The 24,385-nt window shown below is 41.8% G+C and overlaps 1 long non-coding RNA gene across 1 annotated transcript in view; it reads right to left on the bottom strand.

Annotated features, from left to right (window-relative positions):
• LOC116667676 overlaps window positions 1-24,385 on the bottom strand; it is a 61,320-nt gene that overhangs the window by 1,554 nt on the left and 35,381 nt on the right. The window contains exon 2 of the long non-coding RNA XR_004324643.1: window positions 4,225-4,322. This is a non-coding gene — a long non-coding RNA (uncharacterized LOC116667676). The remainder of the gene's footprint in view (window positions 1-4,224; window positions 4,323-24,385) is intronic.

Below are 24,385 nucleotides of genomic sequence, written 5' to 3'. Positions count from 1 at the left end.
TGTATCTCTTCTGTTTGGCTGTTCCTGAGTTACAGCCTTTTATAATAAACTGGTACTATGGTAAGTAAAATGTTCCTCTGAGTTCTGTAAGCTGCTCTGGCAAGTAAATTAAACCTGAGAAGGGGATCATGGGACTTTATAGCCAGTTAGTCAGAAATACAGGAAACAACCTGGACTTCTGACTGACATCTGGGGTGGTGGTTTGGGGGCTGCAGTCTTGTAGAACTGAGCCCTTAACCTGTGGGATCTGATGCTATCTCCAGGTAGATAGTGTCAGAATTGAGCTCAATTGTAGGACATCCAGCTGGTGTTAAAGACTTAGTGGTGTGGGGACCCTCCTCCACCATCGGTATTGGGTGTGGAAATTTGAGTAGTCTAGTGGCACCTTTATATAAAGTTGAGGACCCAGCCAGGGTGAGGACTTCATCAGAACCACCTGTGGAGAGTTTCCCACACTTTCTGTGCCCAACCCAAATCTCCAGGTGTGGCTGCAATTTCAGAAAACATCTGGAACAATACTGCCGTATACTCTCCCTGCAGTTGAGAACCATTAAGGTTGAGGGCACCCTAACGTGGCGTTATCCAGCTGCTACCAGGCCCCCAGGACACTGAGGGAAGAAGGTCCACCCATAGGAACTCAGCATTCAACTCGAGTTAAGTTTGGTTTTCCCCCTGTTCTCCTGGCAGCCACAGAACCACAAGTGGGAGGACACAAAAGACAAGGCAGGATGGAGGGAATGCCATGATTGTTCTAATTTCTATGGAGAGTTGCAGTGGTGCCTGAGGATGAAGGTGTTCACTGTCTCCTGCCAGATTAAGTCATTTGTTTCGGCTCTTGGGTTGTGAAATGGCATCCCACAAGTCAACTTAGAATACTAAATGAATTATGAAAATGGTTCTAGCAGAAGTGGGGAATGATTTAAATAATTCTGAGTTATATTACCCAGTGCGGGTGGTGATTTGTCTGCCTGCAGATAATGTGAAACACAGCTGCGGAGAATGACATAAAGCGATTGTCGGGGGTGTTGGATCCCTGGGCTGACAAATGGGCTAAGCAGTAACAGTTAAAGAAATCTCAGCCTTTCCTCCTGAGCGCAAAGCTTGATAAGGAGCAGGCAGATTTAGTCAAAGAAAAGAAATCTCTGTCTCATTAAATCTTACGTATTTCATCTAAGGGTGAGCCTGCACGATGTCTTTGTCTTTTAGATACTTATTTTGCAACTTCTTTTGGAAGAAATTTAATATCAATTTAACACTTTCTCAGCCTTGGATTTATTTTCCTATTGGTTAAAAAAAATAAAGAAATGCTTGATTTTCTTGAGGAAGGATGAGAAATGGGGTGTAAATGCAGTAAGAACTGAGACAGAGGAACAAACAGGCCTATTTCTGGGCTTATGACCACTTGGTGGCCTGCAGGCTTAATGGCAAGTTCATTAAGTTGATGACATTGACACAAGGCAGTCAGTGGGCTTCTAGTTCAAAGGAGGTCAGCTGGTGTTTTTATTCTTTTTCAAAAGTTCCAGGGCGGGTCTCCTTTAAGGCCAAAATGTTGAAGAATTTTATTCAGGTAAAATGCACGTGGTTCACTATCTTTGCATTGTGTTAAACCCTCCAACTTTAACTGGCTTAGGGATCTTCTGGGGATCTTGTTAAAATGCAGTTTCTGACTGAGTTAATCTGGTGTGTGGCCTGAGATTGTGCGTTTCTAATAAGCTCCCAGCTGATGTTGACTCTGCGGGCCTGCAGACCACTCTGTGAGTAGGAAGGCTGTGGAACTTTTGTTAACCGTGTATACTAGTTAGGGTTTTCTAGAGATAGAACCAACAAAATTGATAGAGATACACATATACAAGCATACCTTGTTTTATTATGCTCTATTGTACTTTGCAGATACTTTTTTTTTTTTTAAACAAATTGAATGCCATGATTGTTCTATTATGTGGTAAGTCTATCAGAGCCATTTTTCCAGCAGCATTTGCTCACTTTGTGTCTGTTACACTCTGGTCATTCTCACAATATTTTAAGCCCTCTACCAGCAAAGATTTAACTCACCGAAGGCTCAGAGGATGGTTAGCATTTTTTAGCAATAAAGTATTTTTAATAAGGTATTTATATTTTTTTAGACATAATGCTATTGCACATGTATTAGACTACAGTACAGTGTAAACATAACTTTTATATGCACTTGGAAACCAAAAAATTTGTGTGCCTTGCTGTCTTGCGATACTCATTTTATTGCAGTGGTCTGGAACTGAAACCACAGTATCCCTGAGGTCTGCCTGCACACATGTGTATTGAGAGATTGTGTTTATTTTAAGGAATTGGTTCATGCGGGGGGCGGGGGGCAAGTCCAAAGTCTGTAGGACAGACAGGCTGGAAACTCAGGCAGGAGTTAATGCTGCAGTCTTGAGGCAGAATTTCTTTTTCAGGAAACCTCAGTTTTGGCTCTTTTTTTTTTAAACATTTTTTATTGATTTATAATCATTGTACAATGTGTCAAATTCCAGTGTAGAGCACAATTTTTCAGTTATACATGAACATATATATATTCATTGTCAAATTTGTTTCTCTGTGAGCTACCATAAGATCTTGTATATATTTCCCTGTGCTATACTGTATAATCTTGTTTATCTATTCTACAGTTTTGAAATCCCAGTCTATCCCTTCCCACCCCCCGCCCCCTTGGTAACCACAAGTTTGTATTCTATGTCTATGAGTCTATTTCTGTTTTGTATTTATGCTTTGTTTGTTTGTTTGTTTTAGGTTCCACATATGAGTGATCTCATATGGTATTTTTCTTTCTCTTTCTGGCTTACTTCACTTAGAATGACATTCTCCAGGAACATCCATGTTGCTGCAAATGGCATTATGTTGTCGGTTTTTATGGCTGAGTAGTATTCCATTGTATAAATATACCACATCTTCTTTATCCAGTCATCTATTGATGGACATTTAGGCTGTCTCCATGTCTTGCCTATTGTAAATAGTGCTGCTGTGAACACTGGGGTGCAGGTGTCATTTTGAAGTAGGGTTCCTTCTGGATATATGCCCAGGAGCAGGATTCCTGGGTCATATGGTAAGTTTATTCCTAGTCTTTTGAGGAATCTCCATACTGTTTTCCACAGTGGCTTCCCACAGCAGTGTAGGAGGGTTCCCTTTTCTCCACAGCCTCTCCAGCATTTGTCATTTGTGGATTTTTGAATGATGGCCATTCTGACTGGTGTGAGGTGATACCTCGTTGTAGTTTTGATTTTCATTTCTCTGATAATTAGTGATATTGAGCATTTTTTCATGTGCCTATTGATCATTTGTATGCCTTCCTTGGAGAATTGCTGGTTTATATCTTCTGCCCATTTTTGGATTGGGTTGTTTGTTTTTTTCTTATTAAGTCGTATGAGCTGCTTATATATTCTGGAGATCAAGCCTTTGTTGGTTTCATTTGCAAAAATTTTTTCCCATTCCATAGGTTGTCTTTTTGTTTTACTTATGGTTTCCTAGAACAGTCTACTCAAGCAATAGAAATAAAAGCAAGAATAAACAAATGGGACCTAATGAAACTTACAAGCTTCTGCACAGCAAAGTTTTGGCTCTTAAGGCCTTTCAGTTGGTTGCATGAGGCCCACCCACATTACTGAAGGTAATTTGCTTAAGGTCAACTGATTATAGATGTTAATCACATCTACAAAATACCTTCACGGCCACATGTAGATGAGTATTTGATTAAATAACTATAGCTCAGCCAAGCTGGCTCATAAAACCTACCATCATACCTTGAACTCTTTAAAGGAAAGTTTCCACTCATGTCTATAAGCAAAATAGATAAAAGCAGACATGCTCTGGTTAAATTAGGAATGATGGTCCTGGAGCCTGGCCTCTCATTTCTCAGGCTCCTGTCCCTTCGCAGCTCCTACCACCTCTGCCTGAAGGAGCTTTAAGGAGCACAGTTTCAAGATCTTTGTCTTATATTTCTCCACCTGTAAAATGAAGATAGTAGTACTTGACTGGGGAGTAAATTAGACCACCTGAGAAAAACCATTCAGTGCAATGTCTGGCATATTTGTAGGAATTTTATATGTGTTAGCAGTTTCTAGTATTATTATCAATCAGAACAATTGAAAGATAACCTTTCTTGCAAAGAAAGGAGAACTTGCAATATTTTGGTGTAAGGCTTGGTGTTTCATAGTGAACTCACGATGTATTTCTGCCTCTACTTTTGCTGCTTACCTAGTGGCAAGAGAACCAGCTTCTGTATCCTGCACCCCAGCTGAGCTTCCAAATGGATGATGTCTTTGTGGGCCCAGCATTGGGACAAGCTCTCAGACCTGAGGAGGAAAAGATCAAGGGTTACTGCTTTGTTCTCTTTACTGCCTCTTGACCTAGAACAGAACTGTGATTTGCCTCACCTGGTGGCTGAAGTAAGAAAATGCTAGGTCTTCCTTAACTTCAACTGCAAAGAAATAGCACGGCTGCAACCTAGCAATTTTCTGTTATGTGAAAACAAGCACAGTTCTCTCAATAGCTTCCTTAGAAATTAGAATTTGAAAGGCAAAAGAAGCTACATTTTATAGTGCTCATTTTGCCTACAAATAATTTAATAGAGAAGGGGACATGTGTTTAAAAGGAGAATACGCTGAAGGAAAAATGTCTGAAGTGTATAAGGGGCTTTGAGTGCCATGAGTTTAAAAAGTGGTGTGGAACAACAAAGAATTTTCCTTCTCAAAACACTGGGCTAATAAGCTTACGAGATTGTATTTCAAGTGCATATTTTATAAAGTCATCCTGGGCCTTGGAAACAAAATTATATGCTTTCTGCTCGTTTCAGTAACAAAAGAAGACAGTATATTTTCTTTGATTTCTTTGACGGTCAGTATTTATGATACATGGGATAGAAGAGCCTCCAGCTCATTGCACCAAAGCTGTATTGGCTCTTACAGTAAGAAAAGCAGTGAAAAAAACCCCTCAGCTCCATTAGTAACATGGCAAATACAACTTGAAGACATTCCGGGAATAGTTCCTTTGAGTATGATATTACTAGTTTCCTGATGACGGTCATAGTTCACATGAAGTGGCCTAAGAAAATTTCCATTCAATGTAACAGATATTTCTTACCTATATTCAATATTAATTATTAGTACAGTTAAGGTAAAAAAAAAAAAGGCAGCCAACATTAAGGCAGGGCAGAGTGAGTAGTTATGAGTGGTTATGCCAACACTTTGGTTTTGGGTTTTTTTTGGGGGGTGGGGAGGTAATTAGGTTTATTTATTTATTTAATGGAGGTACTGGGGATTGAAACCAGGACAACGCATTCTACCACTGAGCTATACCCTCCCCCAAATCCCAACACTTTGATTTTAGACAGACTTAGGTTCAAGCTCAAGTTCCAGTTGGTTGCTGTGTGACCTTGGGCAGGTCCTTGAATCTCCCTAAACTTTATTTAACTTGTCCATAAAGTGGAGTAATACTTTATAGGGTTGCTTTGAGGATTAAAGAAAATAAAGCGTGTAAGCATTTAATAAATGTAAGATACAACTATTAGGTTAAGAAAAGAGAAATGGGACATAGCCAGGGCCAGTCCCTCTCACAGATCATCAGGCTATGATGTCCATACGATGCCACAAAAAAATGTTCTAAGAAATTATGAGTGAGTCACACGGGAATCCTGTGTAAATCGTTCTAGGGGCCTATTGGGATGAATCCTCCTACAGCTGTGATACTATGAGCAAGGTAACCTCTCTAAACTAGAGTTCTCTGTAAAATAGTCATAGGACCTACCTCATAGGGCTATCTCCTTAATGAACTTTTTATTTTAGAGTAATTTTGATTTACAGAAAAGTTGCCAAGATAGTACAGTTTCCCCTTAGATCCTGGGCCCAGTTTTCTCCATCATTCACGTCTTACATTATCATGGTACATCTGTCTAAACTAACAAACAAATGTTGGTACTACTATTAATTAAACTCCTGACTTCATTTTGATTTCCCCAGTTTTTCCATTAATGGCCCCTTCGTGTTCCAGGATCCAATCCAGGAAGCCATGTTGCATTTTGTTGTCTTGTCCCCAGTTCCCTCTGGTCCGTGGCAGTTTCTCCATCTTCCCTTCTTTCCATGACCTTGACAGTCTGGAGGAATCTGGCCAGATAACCTGTAGAATGTCCCGCAGTCTAGGTTTGTCTGCTTCTCTCAGGATTGGACTAGGATTACGTCATTGGGGTTTTATGGGGATTTAACGAGAGCATGTGTAAAGCACTCAGGACCCTATTTGGAAGGTGTTTTATGTTATCAAGGTGCATTTTTAATGCAGAGGAGTGAAGATGAGTTGTGGTTGAGAGCAGAGGCTCTGCAGCCGACAGCCTGAGTCCAGGCCCTGATGCTGCTGCTTTCTGGCTCTGTGACCCTGGACACGTTTCTAACCCTTCAGTTTTCCTCACCTATAAGTAAGGATAATAGCACTTGTTGTGAGGACTGCATTGATGTCCATGTGAGTTTATAGATGTTAAGTGCTTATTATATTCTCATCACCTAACAAGCTCCCTTTACTTTTTGCTATTTGTATCATTCATAATAATAGCATGAGGCCATCCCTCCCTGTTCAACTTTGGGGCAATTCTGAATCTTCATGTAGCCGTTCATTGACAGTGGCTAAGCCTGTGTGAGACACCATGTGTCCTGAAGGCACCTGATCCCAAGTGTCATTGTTAGCACAGGTCCTAGGGCAGGTTTTGGAATCACAAGAAACATTCTTCAGTAGCAGCCCTCACATAGCTGAATTCCCTGCTTCCATGTCAGTCCCATCTGTGGCTAGGGCCAGGTGAAAAGGTGGAGACCTCGCCTGGCAGGGAGGGTCCCGAATCAGGCAAACAACAGGAGGAGCCTGGAGTGGGGCAGTGGTGTAGAGCAGGGCCTCTTGCAGGACTGAGAGCCTGGGCTCCGCGGGGTTACCTCACATCCTCTGATATCATCAAGGTCAGGTTTCCCTTGTTCAGCATACATGGAAGATGACTCACTTAACCACAGTGTGGCTTAACTAATCTGGAACAACCTTCTAAAATTATGTAATTAAAGACTTCACTAGGATGAAGTGTCTACATGATTTAACAAAATGGATCAAAAGGAGTATTAAAAAAAAAAAAAAAGAAAGGAAGAAAGCAGGGGGAAAGAGTGAAACAATAAGCCTGGGAAGAAAAAGAAAATTGAAACCCATAACCTCCCTCTTCTCACTTCCTGCTGTCTTGTTCCTGTGGTGCCTTTTTGTCTAGTCTTATTTGTCTTACACGATAATCCCCCTGGCAAGAAGGGTGTCACCTCGGTTTCAGGGCAGCTCTAACACTGAGCAATTCCTTGGATGTTAAAATAGCAGTATATTGTTATAACATCACACTCGGTTACCTCCTAAGGGGTCATCCTTACCTCTCAGTATTTTACCCATTTATGAAACACAATTTTGAAGTGTTATAAATTTGGAGATTGTACTCTTCCTGGATATCTCATTGAGGGGGTGGATAGCAAGTATTATATTCATTTTATAGCGTGCCTACCATGAGCCAGGCACCATTCTAGACACTTGGGCTATCTCAGGTACAGAACAAAACAAGATGCATGCCCTTATGTGCTTACGTCTTAGTGAGGGAGACAGCACTCACAAGCAAAGTAAACAAGTATATTGTATGGTTAAAAGGTGGTTAATGCGATGGGGAAAAAAAGAAGGGAATTGGGAGTGTGGGGTTGGAAGGGTGGGGTCTCAATGCTCCCCATTTGCCAAAGGAGGGCTGCATTAGGGGACAAGCATTCCCCTCTTTGCCTAACTTTTACTAGCCTCTGCTCTAAGTTTTGTCTAGCTGTCTCTGACCCGTTTCTATAGTCCCCTCCTTTTTTTTTTTTTTTAAATGGAAAGAATTTTAAATGCAGCTAAGCCCTCTGTCCTGGAGCCAAAGTGTCTGGAATTGATTCCCAGCTCAGTGGCATGCTTCTCTATGGGACCTTAGACAAATTAACTTTGTTGTCACCATCTATAAGATGTATCCACCTCCCAGGGTTGTAGAGAGGGTTAAGTGTTGTTGCTATAAGGTTCTTAGAGCAGTGTCTGGCACAAAGTAGGCACTCAGATATTGGCTTAAAAAGTGATGTCTGTGTGTTGGGGGGTGGGGGAGGGTCATATGAGTAGGAGAATCTCTGCTCCTTGGAAACTGATGGGCAGCCTGAAGTGCAAGATCCGTTTCTACCCTTAAGCACCCTGAACATCTGGAAACCCAGCTACGGGGGGCTCCCTCCCTCAGGAGCCCACGGCATGAACTGGGCCTCTCCTGCCTTATACATTCAATAACTTTACCAAGACATTTTAATACCATGTTTAAGGCCAGAGTCTGCTTCAAAAATGAGTAAGAATGGGTCCTCCCATATCCCTTGGTTCATTCTCAAGGAATGCTCTTCTGATAGTTTTTTTTAAATTTTCAAATTCTTTCATTTCAGCTTAAGTTTAATCACACCAAAAGTTAGGCATTTGTTCTGTTTTAAAGCTGCCTGAAACACTCGACATTTTGGTCTTTTTTTAGGCCATCATATTCTGATGTTGTTTGGCCTGTACTTTGCTGCTGTTCACAACCACACTGTGTATCCTACTTTCATAAAATTAAACAAATAACAAAACTTAGAATATTGAAGAAGGGTGAAAGGAGCCAAACCGTTTTAGGTTGGAGAAAATACAGTAGCCCACTCTTGGGGATTTGTATGAATCTAGTCTTCTCTAAAGAAGAGAATGCAATGCATTGAAGGCAAAACTCAAAGGGGTGGCTGGAGAATTAGCACAAATACTGCCAAACATACTCAATATATCTAGGCAACTTTCCTGGGGTAACTTAGTTCCTGAGTGTTGGGTCTGATGGACTCTCCCATAGAAAATTATTAAGCTTAGTTCAACATCTAACGTCAAGATAAAAGAAAAAGAATGTGACTTAAAGTGGAAGGTCAAACACACTTAGTGCATCTCCATGATCTGGAAATCTATTCCATCCTTTATCACAATGACAAGAACAAGAAGTTGGACAAACAAAAGGTAGCCCTATAGTACTTTTGTAACCCTCTAGTACTCACATCAGTGCTTAACCTTGTCTCAAGTTCAGGAAGGGTCAGAAGGGTCTCTTCTTCGTCAAGGGAGAGAGAATTAAGGAGTTTCAAATTTTCAGACCAGGTTGCATAGCGTCTGATCAGTCTTGCTTAAGACTTTCACTGAACTTGTACCCCATTTTCCAATAACTGGATCCCTACCTTGGTTTCTAACTTGGGACCCCAGTTCCTCCCATCCCCTCCCAGAGGCTGGTGTCCTGACAGTCCTGGGGAAGACCTCTGGGACTCAGCCTGCCTAGATCTAAACATGATGCAGATCTCCATCACTGTTCTGTCCACCTGTCAGGGCCTCCTCCTATCCTGGACCTCTCCAGCCAACACTCTGCCATCTTGGACCACCTCCTGCCACTCTCCAGATAACACACTCTGCACTCTTCCTCTATTGTACCTGTGTCTCAGCTTCTCCCATTCTAGCTGATTCTTCTGTTCACCAAGTTCCTATCTTGACCTGAGCACAGGAGGTGGTTGGGAAGACAGAAAGAAATCAGGTTATGTGTGTTAGAAGTTCAATTCTGATCCAGAATGTCAGTACATATTTCTCAGGAGTTTGGCATGAGGATTGAATGAGTATATGCTTCTAAATGACTCCTTAGATGAAATTTGAAGCATGAAGACTTACTTAGAAAGGGAAGAGGGGTGGAAACATTCCAAACAGAGGGAACAGCCAAGTAAAGCCAGACACCAGTGTCTACACTGCCCAGAGTCCCCTGGGTGTCCCACTGGACCAATGAAGATGTCTATTGCTGTGGACATCAGGGTCCTGGAATTCAAAGTCTCCTCAGAGGAGTCTCAGCTTCAGGATGCTGCTTACCAGCATTTCTTCTCACCTCCTTCCTCGCCAAACCTAGACATTTTGATTAGACTGTAAGGTGCTAATTAAAGTCACTAAGCAAACCATTTCTCATTTACTCTTAATTTTCAAGCACCACCATAATGATGCATGTTATTAAATGTGTCAGATTAGCTTGGCTCTAAATTTTAATTCACTGCTATGTTGAGTTCCATTTATATAAATTCTCCTTTTCAGTGGGCTATTCACATAGAAAGGTGATATTTTGAAAAATTGTGAGCGTTGGTTAAACATCATGAGTCCCATATTTAGCTATTCATCGTCTTGTCTGTCTGCTTACGAGTTTAAGTAATTCTTTATATAACCATAAAAGTGCCATGAAACAGAGTGATACCTCTTTAATCCATATCTAATCTACGTGCCTGTTATCTGCCTTTTTCCCCAGGAGCCTCTTAATTGATTTCCCTTCATTGTGTTTTGTCTTATGCATGTTTTAGAATCTAATAAAGGGAGGAGGGATGTTCAGCAGGAGAAAGTTGATTGTGTTTGATTGTTTTCAAACTAATTAGCTCACACACCTAGTAGCCTTTTCACCATTCTATCCAAGGATAAATGAACAAAAGACTAATCTGCATTTTTCAACTTGACTCTTTACCTTTTCTCTCTATGCTTTAACCCCTAACATATATTTGTGTTGCTGCAGGATTAAAAACTCACTTCTGATTAATTCACACAGGGGCCCGAGGGCTCTTGTCAACAATATGCAGCAATGGAACCCCTTGATAAAACTGACATTAACCACCTCTTAGGTTGAAGGGTTATCTCGGCCTTGGAATATGTAGAATTGGTATGCTTTTGAGAATGTGACTGGATTTGTATTATAACCATGTTCCAGTGGGACATGAAAAGTTAAAAGATAATAAGTTGGGGGAAATAATTCTATGTTGTACTGACAGGCAAGATTAGTATCCTTATTATATAAAAAACTGTTCTTGAGGATTCATTTATCCAAGTCAGTCAGTCTTCATGCATTCATTAATTCAACACAAATTTTTAAAACACTTCATGTGTTGAATTATGTCCTCTCAAAATTCATATATTGAAATGCTAACCCTCAGTATCTCAAAGTGTGACCTTATTTTGAGATAAGGTCTTTACAGAGGTAATCAAATGAAAGTGACGTCATTTGGGTGGGCCCTAATACAATAGGACTGGTGTCCTTATAAAAAGGGGAAATTTGGATACAAGGACACATACAGAGGGAAGATAATGTGACGAGATACAGGGGAAATATGGCCATCTACAAGCCAAGGAGAGAGGCCTGGAACAGATTCCTCCCTCAGAGCCCTCAGAAGGAACCAACTTTGCAGACACCTTGAACTTTGACTTCTGGCCTCCGGAGCTGTGAGAAAATCATTGTTGTTTAAACTGCTCAGTCTGTTGTCCTGTGTTACGGCAGCCCTTGTAAGTGAATATAAGCACGCACTGGGTGCCAGACACTGTCTGGCACAGTGCTGGGAATATGGCAGTGAACAAACAATGTCTGTCTTTCTGGAACTCACAATCTAGTATGAGAAACAATAATTAAGAACTTAAGTTGGTATAAAATAACATGTCAAATCAAGATCTGTGCTGTGAGGAAATATAAAGCAAATTAAAGAGACAGAGAGTGATGGAGTATGTTATCTAGATCGGAGGGGAGGCAGTTCAAAGAAAATTTCTCTAAGGAGGTGATATTTGAGCAGACACCTGAAAGAAGCAAGGGAGAAAACTATGTGGTTATTTGTGGAAAGACGGTTCCTGGCAGAGGGAACAGCAAGTGCAAAGGCCTTGAGGCAAATGACCTTCTTGCTCTTTCTTGAACATGTCAGTGTGTTTGGAGCACAGCAAAGGAGGAAGAGGAGTCACAGACAATGGAGTCAGAAAAGAAGGCCAGTGTCAGATGCTAAAGGACCAGGCCTTGTAAGGGTTTGGGGTCTTATTCTGTGTGATAAGAGCCATCAGAACATGTTAAGCAGGGGAATGATAAGATCTGATTTTTTTTTTTAAAGGCTTGCTCTGGCTGCAGTGTGAAGAGTAGATGGTAGTGATATAAGAATGGAAACAGGGAAAAAAGTTACACAGTAAGAGGCTGTTGCAATAGTTTGAGAGAGAAGTCCTCGAGGCAAGGACTGAGTTGGCAGCAGGAGAGATGGAAAGAACTGGTAGATCTTCCATCTATTTCATAGTTAGGTCTACACGATTTGCTGAGAGATGGGATGTGAGATGTTGAAGAGTCATGAATGACTTTAAGGTTTGGGGCCTGAAAAATTATGTGAATCCTGATGCAATTTTTTGAGATGGGGAGCACTAAAGGAAGAACAACTTTGGGGAAGCACTAAGAGTTCTGTTTTGGGTACGTAGATTCAGAGGAGTCTGTTGAACACACAAGAGGAGTTTAGGACAGAGGTCTGACAGAGAGATGTAAATTGGTAAGTCTTTAGGATAAAAATAATAGTTCAAGCCAAGATCCTGGCACCTAGAGAGTGATTGTAGAGAAAAAAGAGGTCTGATGCCAGAGGTCTGAGGCCAGAGCCCTGAGGCTTCAGGGGAGAAATAGAAGAATGAAAGAGGGGAGATCCAGCAAATGAGCCCAAGAATGAGGGCCGCTAAGAACAGGGGAGCAAGTTGTCCTAGAAATCAAGGATGACAGCATTTCAAGAAGGAGGGAGTGATAAACCCTGTCAATGGCTGCCCGTGGGTTTAGTAAGATGAGGACTGAGAACTTTGGTTAGGAACCAGGAGACCATTGGTGACCTCAAGGAAAATGGTTTTGGTAAAGTGGGGATGTGACCACCACATTGGTGTGGATGCCAAAAAGAATGGATGGTGAAGAAGGAGAGACAAAGTCCTTTCATCATTCTTTCAGGGAACTTTTTACAGAGCAAAATGGAGCAGCACCCTGAAGAGGTGGGCTCTACAGAGGTTTTTGTTATTGTTTTCATTGTTGTTTTAAGCGGGGAGCTATTGGGTCTATGTCACATGCTTCAGATGTTATGCTAAAGGATATTGTCTAAAAGAAAGGGGGAAATTGATGATGTAGGAAACAGGATTCCTGCAGAGCTGATGAGGGAGATGGAATCCATGCACAACTGAAGGGCTGGTCTTAGTGGGTTATCCCGGTCCTTCACACTCAGGATGATTCACCCAGTGTTGTAGGAGGGAAGGCAGGCCTACAGGAGCCGATGCAGAAAGATGAGGATGTGAAGGCTTAATTTCCTCAGTGAAATAGGAAGTAAGGACATGAGCTGAGGATGAGGAGAAAGGTGGGCATGTTGAGGGGGTTGGAACACAGAGGAGCAGATGTGAAATAGTCTTCTTGGGGAGTGGGTGAGTGGATGGACTAGGAATGTGTGTTGACTTGCCAGATGGGGTCACTCAAGGTTTGAGATTCTCAATTTAAAGTGAGACTAGTTGGCATGGTTGTATGTTTTTTCTTCACCTGTGTCTGGCTGCTTGAGGGTAAGCAGGAGTAGGGAGTAAGTTAGATTTAACCAGTGTTATGGAGTTATGGACTGAATTGTGGCTCCCCCCATCCCACGTTCATATGTTGAAGCCCTACCCTGCAATGTAACTGTATTTGGAGATAGGACCTATAAAGAGGTAACACACATTGAATAAGGTCACAAGCATGGGGCCTTAACCCCATAGAACTGATGTCCTCATAAGAGGAGGAAGAGACACCAAAAGCCCTCAGTTTCCATGTGTGCATGGAAGAAAAGCCATGTGAGGACACAGGAAGAAGGTGGCTGTCCACAAGCCAGGAAGAGGGCTCTCACCAGAAACCAACCCTGATGGCACTCTGATCATGGACTTCTGGCCTCCAGAACTGTGAGGAAAATGAATTTTCTTTTGTTCAAGACACTGGTCTGTGGAATTTCGTTGTGGCAGCCCAGGCAAATGAATACAACCAGTGATGGAGTTTTCCCAGGCAAATGTTACAGGAGATGGAACAAGGACTGATTATAAAGGTGGGTTGAATGAGAAAATAGGTGTATGTGACTAATGTGTGGACCATGGCAATTACTCAACCAGTGGTAGTTGCTGCTGGCCGTCTTCTCAGTGCCTGACTGCCTTCTGTTCCCACTGTGACCGTACTAGGGACCGTACTAGGAAAACAATCATGTAAGCGCTCCAGGGCTTGCCCTCAGGGGGCTCACAGCCAAGTAAGGGAGACAGACATGGTGTCAGTATAACGTGATCGGCACTGGCATAAGAGGTTGACAGCATTCTGATCCAGAAGAGATGTCACAAGAGGAGGTGACGATTGAGCTGAGCATGGGAGCTGAGTAGAAAGTTTGCCAGAAGAGAAAAGGCATTCTAGGCTGAGGGAACAGGAAGCTCAGAGGAAGGCAGGACACTTGAGAGAGAGCAAAGCAGTTACCACAGGCTCAGTGCAGGAGGTAGGCTGTCTGTCCCACGGTCATGGGGAAGGCATGAGGAGGCTTGTCGTAGCTAGGATGTGAAAGGTCTGGAGTTGATCACAAAGCAACCAGAGGAACGGTATCACAGGTTTTTTTTTTTAAAAAAGAAAGATAAAATTCTGATAGCATTGTGGAAGATAAATTAGAATGGAAAAGAACTTAGCAGGCAGTTAAAATACCGATTTGGTGCTTAAGAGAAAGCTCAAGGCTGGAAAAATCTGTTGATTATTTCATACGGGAATTGAAGCCATGGATATGGTTGAGAAAAAGACAGCTTTCACTTACTGAGTGTTCATCACATGCCAAGCACCGCACTTTATGTGGATTAGTTCATTTAATGCTGATAGCAATTTTATTTAGAGTATTGTTATTGCTGTTTCTCAGATGAATCATCTGAGGTTTAGAGATTAAACGTTTTGCCCAAATTCACATAATTGATAAGTGGATTTGAATTCAAGTGGTCTGACCCACAGTCCCCTCTCTCTGCCCTTTGTCATGGAGATAGCTATGTTTAAGGGGCAAGCAAAAGTGAAGTCTGGGCAGGAAACAGTTTTTACAAAATTTGACAGAGAACCAAAATACTATATGATGGGCATCAAAGACTCAAAAGCATTCAGAGGGAGGTTCCTAAAGATGAGGTTGAAATTGAAGCCCAAATCAGGTAAGACCTTGGATACCTACACCTACTGAGAGCAGACTTAGTGAAGGGCAGGGCTGGGGACTGACTGCAGGTGCTGAGGAGCAGGTGAGGCAGTGGTTTGCCATCAAAGCCATACAGCAGATCAGCTGGCACCTGAGGAAGGCGGGAAGGCTGGCCGCCCAGACAGGTACACAGGTGTTATCACCTTGACAGACATCTCCAGTCCTCAGTCTGGCAGCTCAGAAATGGAGCTGGCCAGCACAGGGCTCAGAGTCCATGACAGCTTATGTTTAAAAACCAAAATATTGATTGATTAACTGGTATTGAGCAATAAGCAACTGAGAAAGCCAGATGTTCCTAGTTTTCCAATGAGAGCATGGTAACTTGTCAGCAAAGCCTAATTATACTCAAAAGGTTGCTGGGAAGTGTGAACTCAGAGCAAGAGGAATCATCTAGAGAATCTGACTGGTGTCCTCGGCCTGTGATACCTTGTGTATCCATCTCCACCAGGGACTAACTTACCATGTAACCCAGGTGCTCGTGCTTACGGGCTGTGGTTCTGTCTCCCTTGGGCAGCGGTGGAGTCTCACTGACAGATTTTATTTCTCTGGAATTTTCTCTTAGAGAAACCACCCCTTTCCTTTTGCTTCAGTGTTTCCCAAGCATGATCATTCTCATACTATCTTCATTTGCCATATCCACGTGTCACCAGGATGTGGTATCATTAGCTTAATTTCTAAAACTTAACCTACTTAAAATTCATAATAAAGATTCATTTTAAAAGAAATTCTTATGCTATGAGCATAAATAGAAAGCCAGTATCCCTTGCTACAAATAGCAGGGAACTGTAAAGACAAAGACACAGCTTGAAAAATATTGATTTTTTTATTATCCCCCCAGATCGTGAATACTAGCAATGATATGCTTACTCCCCCTGGGAAGCACTTTTCTCCAACAGCATAATGCATGTACTAGGTGTATGTTTTCTCAGTGACATTCTCCATCACGGGAATCGCCCCACACTGTCCCTGGGGTAGGGGGATATCTGTGACAGTAATAAGATTTGGGCTTTTACTTGTCCCTTAGAGGCCTTGTATGTTGGTACCCAAGTTTGTGTTCTTTTTACAAAGAGAACCTTACCACTACCATCTTGTATAAGGTTTAGGCCCCAGACCTGTATCCTCTCCTACTCCTGGATCATTCCAGAGGTGGCTGAGTTCACCTCATTTCATACTGAAGGAGGAAACTTTTTTCAGGTGCGATGATGTCCTGCAGTTTATCCCTGCACCACCTTTGTAAGGAAAGAGAGATTTAATGGGTAGCTTGAGGGTGGGCCAGTGGGAGGGGAGGAGGGTTATATTTAGAAAAACTTCTACATGTTTATGAAGAAGAGGAATGGGTGGAGGGAGACTAAGTTTGTCCAAAAGAGGAGGAAATTGATGGAGAGGATATTTGGCACACAGGAGAGGGGCTTGTCCTTCGAAAGGAAGAAGGACCCCTTTCCCTCTAACAGAAAGGCAGGAAGGGATGTATTTTAGGTAAATCAACAAATGCGGAAGAACTCTGATGCATGTGGCCTCTATTTTCTCTTTGGATTCTGAGAGCATGTCACATACCAAGAGTGAGGGATATGGAGGTTATAAGTTTGTGGAGGGGTCTCTGGAATTTTCAACATGGAGCCTGCAAGAGGGAGTTCACGAGAGGCAGGAGAAGTCCCTGTGGAGTGGCGTGGATGGACCAGCTGGTTCGGATGCCAGGGCAGAGCAGCAGTAAGATTCTTTCCTGCATGATTTTGAAGCCCTCATGATTATGCCAGGGCCTGGGTCACTAAAGAAGTAGAGAAAGGTGGACAAAGAGGCAAAGGAAATGAAGTTGCTGATAAACACATCATGGGAGGGATTAACCAGAGAGCGAGTGGTTTATCGATTGATATTTGGGGACTCAGGCCTTGGGGAAGTCACAGAGCATGCTTAGTGGAAAGAAGTGGAGACCATGGTCTGAGTAGGATTTCTGAAGAGCTTGAGGAGACACAAATATGAATGATGACAAGGCCCAGGGTTGCCAAAAGAGAGAGACCTAGAGGGATAAAGCAAAGGGCACGGGGACCTAGGCTCGACGTCATTGAGGACAATGGGAGGTTGAAGACAGAGAGCTCTGCATCAGGGGATGCCTGTACAAGGGGAACGACTGGGCTTTCTGGAGACAGGAAGTACAGGTGGACAGAGGTAGAATACATGTCCATGTCCTCATCCCCAGAACCTATATATACGGTACCATACAGAGCAAATGAGATTTTGCAGATGTGATTAAGTTAAGGATTTTGAGATGGGGAGATCATCCTGGATTACCTAGCTAGGATCAACGTAATCACAAGAGTCCTTAAAAGAGAAAAAAAGGAAGCAAGGGTCAGCAAAAGAGATGTGATGACATTGGAAGCAGAGGACTGAGTGATGTGATTGCCAGCTTTGAAGACAGAGAAAGGGGTCACAAACCAAGAAATTCACGTGGCCAATTGGAGGTGGAAAAGGCAAGGAAACGGATTCTCCCCTGGAACCTCCAGAAAGAATGCAGACCTGCCAGCACCTTGACTGCAACCCAGTGAAATCCATTTTGGGCTTCTGACCTCTAGAACTCTTTAGACAATAGATTTATGATGCTCTTTGCCACTTAGTCTGTGGTAGCTCATTACGGCAGCCGTAGGAAACTAATAGCGATGGGAAGCTGGTTGATACGAAGTTTTTCAAAGGGAGAGCTTTTGAAAAAATGTGAAAGAGCAATATTCTGAGGGCAGAAGCCTAAAGCCAGGAGAAAACTACCTCTGGCCGTCAGATACAGCATGTGTGCAAGGATGAGCCATTTCCACATGAGAGGACAGCAAAGGACACAGAGTCCTCCAGGGAAACCCAGGTTTCAGGGGAAGCCAGGAAGAAGAGGAGGTGGTGAGTGAAGAGTGTAGAGGACTATTTTTAATATTGGCAATAGATCTAGACTTTCAAAGTGTACAAGGTAAATAGTTAGAGGTCAGGTTCTGGGAGAAAAGACCAAACTGAATAGGAGTTAGAATACTTCTCAGGATTTGTAGCCTCCATGGTAGCGTGCTGTGCACACATGTAAGCCATTGCTGAAAATCACAGGGAGAAGGGAGGCAGGGCCTTGAGAGGTTGATAGGACTGCCAGAGATGGAACTTCATTCAAGCAGTTTTATCCAAAAGCTTTTTGGCTCCCCCTTCAACTTAGCTGGCTAGTTTTGATGCAGACTGCCTGCCTATGTGAGTCTTAGTCAAATTCCAAAATCAAATGGTTGCTTTTTAAAGGACTGAGACCAATTTTGTGCAGACCACATCACGTGCAATGCCGACTCATTTATAATTGTCATAAACGAGTCACAATAAACTTGTTTCTTCACAAGCTATAATAAAAGCTTGTTTCTGATTTAGAGAGGGTCTTGCCTATTTTAGGCTCATAAGTGCTCATTGGATTTAATTGAATTAAGATAAATCATAAAGTGCTGGAAATCTTGGATTTAGCTCCATATGAGAGCTAAATCAGAGAATCACAAAGGAGCTTTATTGAAGGGACCTTCTATGCAAATGTCAGGTTTATGACTATAAGACCTCAAACCCTTTAGCCCCGTTAGCTGGGCTCAACCAGGTGTAGCGAAGGCCTAGAACAAAAGCAGGCTGAGTTTCTTTCTACTAGATCTACCCCTGAATCCTGGCCTTTAGATATTACTGCGTCCATGAGAAGAGGAAGCAGGAAGGGCAACCCCAAAGGAAAGAACAAAGGAAGAAAGCATTTCTCTAGAGGAACCGGAGCAGAACTGGCCTTGGCCACCCACCCTCTGGTCCACACCAAGATAGGCATCCCTCCCAAGCAAATGGTTGCCTCCAGGTCTCTTTTACCAGACCATCTACAAAGATATGAAAGAGAATCCAAGAGAGGCAATGATAAAAAGAGATAGGAATCCAAGAGACCAGTCATTTCCAAGGCAGAGTCTTTAATCTCTTTGTTGATCATATCAAAAGTTCCACCCCTTCACACCATGGCCCAGTTATGTCCTTGGCTCTCACAGCAAACACTCCCCTCCTTGGGATGGGGAAGAAGGTGGGGAGCATTGTATTTCTCCCTACAAACCAACAAATAGTATTGCCTTTCAAACTCCAAGCTCTTAAATGAAAAGTTATTGGTATCTCTGTTTGTTGTATATATGTTCATCCATTTGTTCCTTCTTGTGTACAAAGTTAATTACTTCTTTAATTAAGCACTCTTCACTCTTATTAGAGCTGTTATCACATTCAAGAACATTTGCTGCTCTTGGTTTCCCAGTGGACCAAGGCATGCATTTTCAGGGAACCAGCTGGTGGTATTTATTTGTACAGTGTGTTTCAGGTGCAAGAAAGATAATTTACTGCCTTTCAGATACCTGTTTCTTCCCTTTCAAATGGATGAACCTGCATCATCAGAACCAGGCATGTCTGCAGTCAGTTATCACGGAAGACCGATCTCAGCTAGCTAACAGTTTCCAAAGCCAGGCACAGAATCAGCTGTCTTGGAACTGCTTGTCTGTGAATCCTGAGGAGCTGTGCAGGGAGATGTAGATGAGGACCCTGTAGAGTTTGGGGCTGTAAAAATAGGATTGAGACATTCAGAATCACTCTAGGGTCACATGCTGGGTCACCACGACACTGTCTCATAGTAACATTTATCCTTGGTGCAGGAAATGCACAGTGTTATTCTGAGTTAACTGACCACTTCTCCTTTTGTACATACTGAACTGGGTAATCTCAGGGCTGATCCTTTTCTTTCTGGAGACCAGAATCTGCAATAGAGCCAGTCTGATGAGCATGCAACCTGTATATTTACATAGGGTCCTGCACGTAGAAGGGCCCCATGCTTGGTTTAACACTCTAGTGCTGCTGTCTTGAAATTCTTAACAACTTTTAAATAAGGAGCTCAGCATTTTCATTTTGCACCAGGCTCTGTAAATTATGTAACCTACCTTGGTCTCCAATATGGTTTCTTTGGTTGAAAGCCCTCTAATTTCAGGGTTATTTCTTTAATAGTCTGAAACTGTCTTTTGTATGCATTATTATTTATGTGCTGGTATTCAGTTTTGGGTTTCCCAAGGGCATGGTCTTTATTATCTCTCTTTCTCTAAGGGTTACAAGAGTGCCTGATATATCGTAAGTGGTCAGACAATGTTTGTTGAATGACTGAATGCTTGAAAGCAGCCTCTGGGATGTTCCCGTGGCCAAGGTAACAAGCAGACTATTGGGATAGTGTCACATTTGGTATCAAGTTCACCATAAAAGGGGTCATTAATTCTGGACACTCCCTCTCTCCCTCCTCCTCAACCATTTCTCTCTGAGCTGTAAGCTGCTTTAATGCCTGATTGCCCACACTGATTCTCTGTTTACCTGATTCCTGATTCTGTAAGCTGAGCAGGGAACCTTGTACTGACTCAGACAACCATGTTAATGAGCCAAGCTGAGTTGCTGTTGTCAGGGTTCAGGGAGACAGAATTTTGACATGGGGAGTGGACACACCTTCACCCTGGCCAACTGAGTTATAAGGTCTTAGAGAAGTAAATGTGAGAGCAAATGGCATGACTTCTAAGACGGTTATATAAAGAGGTGCCATCCTGCCCACTCTTGGCAGCTGGACCATGAATCTGGTAGATGTGAGCAACAGCATCACCATAAGATCTACATCTGTGCTGTGGGTTGTGGTGGAGGTTCTTCCCTTGGAACCCCATTTAAGTTGCCCAGTCCAACAATTTTTATTGCATTTTAAATAAATTAGAGAAGAACAATTTAAAGGAAATACCTATGTCTGGGGACCACAGGTGGGATTCATTTCCAATGACTGCTTGTGACTCTGTGTTGAATAGTGTTCTAAGACAGACCAGAGTGCAGTGATGAATTAGTCACGCTTGCGTGGGCACTTATACTTGCATTTATTGAGAGTTTAGCACAGTACTGAACACATAGTAAATGCTTATACGCATTTGTTAACTGAATAAATAGATCTATGAAGATTTGCCATTGAAGGAGTGGTTCAGAACATGTCACCCCAAATATGCCAATTTGGCATATTGATTGCCATTTTGAGCTGAAGACATTTGAGAAACAGAAGATGTAAGGGCTCTCTGACCTCCCCCTTTCTACCTAAAAGCAGGTCATAAAATTTCCCATGAGGAAGATGCCTTCCCTGCACTAGGAAACTAAGAGCATTACTACAATTTCAGATATATATATATATATACACACACACACAAACGTATACACACACACACACACACACACACACACAGGTAAAGAGACTAGAATAATTAACCCACATGTACCTATCTTTCAACGTCAACAATTATCTGCTCATGGACAATCTTGTTTCATTTTTACACCAACAGCCAACCTCCCCTACAAACTGGATTGTTTAAAAGCAAACCTCAGATAGCAGATCATTTAATACATTCAAATTTCAGTATAATGCCTCAGAAGATAAGGAATCCTTTTAAAAAACACATTAAGAATTCACTTTTTTTCTTAATTTCTAAGGCAGCAAAATATATAGTATATTTGTCATAGAATTGCCAGAATACATTTCTTTTGAATCTGGATTGTGGCAAGTCCAGACTGGAACTAGTGCTGAGAAATGGGGATTTCAAGAATTACATTTTGAAGTGACCGGTGTGACTTAGAACCCAAACTCACAACCTGGTTTATTTAATGTTTTGTAATCTAAGAGATGTATGTCCTCTCCAGAGACATGTGACTCTTCATGGTAAAAACTGGAAACAGACATTTGCTTTTGACTGTGGCTTCTATGGAGGGGGCTCAACAAAGAATATAATTAATTACTTACTACAGTTTTCTCTTTGCTCTTCCCAGTAGCTGTGCCCTATCTTGCACCTCCCCCCAACTCATACACAAACAAGATGCTCCCTCTTAACTTCAAGAGAGGCTGCCCAGGGAGCTTCTTAGGAAGTTGACCTGCAGAGTCAGATAACCAGAGAGGGTATCTGGGGGGAACAAGGATATGATGGATTTGCCATTATTTTGCTTGTTTATTCTGAATCATGAAGGAATCAGGGAGTCACTGGGATCATATTGTGGGGCTGGCTTGGTCTGCCTGCATCAGATGAATTGTCTAGCTTAATTTATGAAAAGCAACAGACATCAGGAAAACTTACTGACCGCGTAGGTGCTCATGTGTGGAACTGACAGTTGCACACGTTGGGCAACTTCCAGAATGCTGGGAATCCCTCCTGATCCATATGATTTCCCCCTTATCCTGCCTTGATCTCTGGATAGCATCATTAGAGATTCATTCTTTGGAGTTAAGGGCTTGTTCCCTAATTTTAAAAAAATGCTCATGGGAGAGATAACACATTGAATGACTGTCAGCTATTAACTATCAGTCATCATTTTTCAAAAGTTTGTTTTTATTGCAAAAGCAATATGCTTTTGTTTAAAAAAAATAAAGCTCCCAAACTGAATAGCACAGTTAATGCTAAACATTCTTTAACTAGGACCACAGTGCTGCACAAGTTCACATTGACTTTTCGCACAATGCGTTATGTGATGTTGACCCGAGACCCTGCCCTTCTGCGACCACTACTCATTTATCCCAACTCTATCTTCCTGCCAGAGGGAAATGTTGTTATCAGTTCAGTATAAATCCTCTAGACTTTTCCCTGTGCATTTGCATAAAAACATATATATGCACAGAACACAAGGAACTATTTTGTGTTGTGTTCCATTTCATATAAATGATATTATAATGAATATATCATTCTGAGATGTGCTTTTTTAACAATATTAACAATATTACTTGGAGATCTTCCCATGTCAGTGTAGATATTTTTATATATTAAAACATTCAACCAATTTCACACATGGTAAAACACAGAAGACATAAAAACAGCCATCTTCCTTCTTAGTACTCTTTCCTCTTGGTCCTATATCTTGGAAACCACTTTTAACAACTTCTGCTTTAAATTCTTCTAACAGATATTTTTATATCTATTTTAAAAAATTCTTTTTCTTCTTTTTTTTATTGAAGTATAGTTCATTTACAATGTTGTGTCAATTTCTGGTATACAGCATAATAGTTCAGTCATACATATACATACATATATTCATTTTCATTTCTTTTCATTATAGGTTACTACAAGATATTGAATATAGTCCCCTGTGCTATACAGAAGAAACTTGTTGTTTAACTATTTTATATGTAGTATTAGTATCTGCAAATCTTGAGCTCACAATTTATCCCTTCCCTCCCCTTTTCCCCCTGGTAACCATAAGTTTGTTTTCTATGTCTGTGAATCTCTTTGTGTTTTGTAAATAAGCTCATTTGTCTTTTTTTTTTTTTTAGGTTCCACATATAAGTGATGTCATATGGTATTTTTCTTTCTCTTTCTGGCTTACTTAATTTAGAATGACAATCTCCAGGTCCATCCATGTTGCTGTAAATGGTATTATTTTATTATTTTTGTGGCTGAGTAGTATTCCATTGTATAAATATACCAAAACTTCTTTATCTAGTCATTTGTTGATGGACATTTAGGTTGTTTACATGTCTTGGCTATTGTAAATAGTGCTGCTGTAAACATTGGAATGCATAATCTTTTTGAATTAGAGTTCCCTCTGGATATATCCCCAAGAGTGGGATTGCTGGATCATATAATAAGTCTATTTTTAGTTTTTTGAGGAATCTCCATACTGTTTTCCATAAAGGCTGCACCAAATTACATTCCCACCAACAGTGTAGGAGGGTTCCCTTTTCTCCACACCCTCTCCAGCATTTATCATTCATAGACTTAAAAAATATTTCTTGATTTAGCAATTTGAAACATTGCCTGCTAACTTCCTGTTATGATGAACAAGAAGTTAACTTCCTCCCACTGCGCGCTGTGTACCTGCTCTCCCTCCAGACACAGCATAGCACCAATTTCAGTTCCTCCACTGGCCGCACCTGTACTGTCAAACCACCAACTCAACCTGCACTCTTCTTTCTGTCAACATAGATGATGCCTCTCAAGTTTCTGTTTTGAAAGACGCTAAGGTAATTTAGCATGTCCTCTCTTCCACAGCAGACCTCCATCAAATTTTTTCTTGCCAAGACTGATACTGTGTCACTGTAATCAATTTTCCATGATTGATCTGTGGGTTGGTTTTCAGCTGAAAAACAACCAAACAGCATGTGCATTATAAAACCCAGGTGAGCAGTGTTCCCCGACCAGCTCTGCCGTGCTGCCATTGTACTTCTGTTCTTCAGATCTGTGGTCAGAGCTCTCGTGCCACTTGGGAGACAATTCAGGGCTTGAAGTAGAAGTGAATTCTCCTTTCCCCACCCGCTCCTTTGGATC

The sequence above is a fragment of the Camelus ferus genome, chromosome 12 (assembly GCF_009834535.1).
Source record: "Camelus ferus isolate YT-003-E chromosome 12, BCGSAC_Cfer_1.0, whole genome shotgun sequence".
In the NCBI taxonomy this organism is placed as follows: domain Eukaryota; kingdom Metazoa; phylum Chordata; class Mammalia; order Artiodactyla; family Camelidae; genus Camelus; species Camelus ferus.
The sequence above is the reverse complement of the archived record's forward strand: the minus strand, read 5'-3'. Positions and strand labels throughout refer to the sequence as shown.